Source organism: Triturus cristatus, chromosome 7, assembly GCF_964204655.1.
Source record: "Triturus cristatus chromosome 7, aTriCri1.1, whole genome shotgun sequence".
Taxonomy (NCBI): domain Eukaryota; kingdom Metazoa; phylum Chordata; class Amphibia; order Caudata; family Salamandridae; genus Triturus; species Triturus cristatus.
In genome coordinates this window covers 905,134,797-905,136,882 of record NC_140590.1, presented here as the reverse complement: position 1 = coordinate 905,136,882, position 2,086 = coordinate 905,134,797, and the positions used below count along the sequence as shown (strand labels likewise).

The following is a 2,086-nucleotide window of genomic DNA, read 5'->3' as shown; positions in this document are numbered from 1 at the left end:
TCAAATCACTGACCAGGCAACTCTACCTATAATTGGGAATAATTTTTTCTTTCATTCTATAAAAGTTTGAAATTAAGTATTGTTTTTGTAAAATTCCTCATTTGGTTAGTGGTGACTAATAATTTATGTGAGCACTGACATGTAGTTTTAGGCAGTTTGCTTAGCTCCTAATAAAAACGTCATATTACGCATGTTGTTACTTTTGTTTTTAATAAGGGTGCACAGATTTTTGTCAAGACAAAGGTAGTGATGAATACTAGAGCGCTCTTAAACCCTTCAGAGTAGTTATTTATCATTCAGTGTGCTATGAATATATACGTACCTAGAAGGACGAAGAGGATCCGAACTGAAAATAAATTGTTTTCATAATACGGATAAGTATTCTTGATGTCATAACAGTAGGCCTGTACCAAATATCCTAGGAGGGACATTTCACAATCTGACAATCTAAATTGTAGTATGGTAAGGCGTGTTCAGAGGGCATTACTAGATCAGAGTGAATTTGAAAACAGGAACAGGCTTTTTGAACCACTGTGAATATTGCCTAATCAAGCTGGAGTCAAGCTTGGCATGCAAGGGTTGCTGTAAAAGAAATCACTGGTAAGTGCTTTTATCTGCATGATCCTTTACTAATGTGAACAGTTGTAATTCTGTGCTTAAAACAGTGAGTCGGTTATTCATTTTATATTCATATTTTCAGAACAGTTTAAACAGACTTTCAGAAGACAGTGAACGTTTTGAAAGAGATTTTCATACCTTTTATTTCAGTCAATACTCTGGAAAATATGTGTGGAATTTTGCAAATGCATTGACAAGGGTTTGAGTGTCTTCACAAGTCTTCTCAGTCAAAGGTTTCCGTGCATCTCGGCATCACTGTCTTATAGTCAATTTTCAGGTCGGTATCACGAGGAATAGCCTGGAGATGGCCTGCTAGAAATCCATCTGTCTGTTGAGGCAACCATTCTGCTCCTGATTCTCCAAGGTGCCACCCTCATATACTCGACTTGACTAGACATGCCTTACATCGCATTGCGTTCGACGAACCCAGCAGACAGAGCAAAAGCATCTTAAAAACAAATGTCACCTGGTGGTGAAGCCAAGAAGCATGCACTTGCTTGACTACCCTTAGACTTTTGTTGGAACACATTGGCTCATAAGTGGGCAGGATTGGGGCCAATGGATTTTCTCCTGCTGAATGCAGTACTGTAAAGTATTGTCTTCATGGTCCTCTGTAAGACCGTACCACACATGGGAAACTGCTTTAGAAACTACTGGAAGGGTTATATTCCCAGCAGACGCAATTTGGTTCTCCACTAGCAAATCCACTGTCTGCTTATAGAAGTACATGTACCTTGCAAATTCCATCAGATCTAGAAGTGACGTGACTGATAACTGGGTAATGTCAAACTTCCTCTCTTCTTCCACCGACTTGTTTTCTTATTGCTTACTGAGGTATCTGCTTATGGACGGTTTTCTGTGCTAGATTCAAGAGAAGCATTGCTGCCATTGGGCAATAAACTCTGACATATTCCACCTTCTCCTCTTCCAGGGTGCTTGGGTTCCCATCCTCTAAATGGAAAGACTTTTTCATCTGTGAAAGTGTCCAGCATGTTCTCCAGCTCCTGAATATAATTCTTAACTCTGCACAGAACATGCCAATTAGACACCCCATTAAACTGATCCATCTCAGGGTAGACAGTGTTGTGCAGTTGCCTGACGTGGTCTGAAAGGATTACCCCTTGACTTGCCTGTGACAAACTCTGCCTTGCTATGCTAGGCTCCAGCAGGTGCGAATTGAAATCAGAAAACGCCCTGGAGAATGAGCTGCTGCTGTCATTATCCCATGAATATTAAGTACTATTAATGAATTTGATTTACGATTTGATAATATGATATTAATGAAAACAAGAAAAATTTATTTGCAGTAGATCAATTTACATGTAAAAAATATGAATTTATTGTTTCATGTTGTAAGATGTGCACCGAAAATGACAAAAGAAAAGTAGGTGTTACACGGGTTTAATTAAAGTTGTTTTCATATAACTTTCCTCTAATGTACATTTTATATATGTGTGCCTTGAATAGC

General features: G+C 38.7%; 1 pseudogene; it reads right to left on the bottom strand.

Annotated features, from left to right (window-relative positions):
- Positions 1 to 829: 829 nt before the first annotated feature.
- Positions 830 to 1,844, bottom strand: LOC146810822 (stimulated by retinoic acid gene 8 protein-like; annotated as a pseudogene).
- Between the last annotated feature and the right edge of the window lie 242 nt (positions 1,845 to 2,086).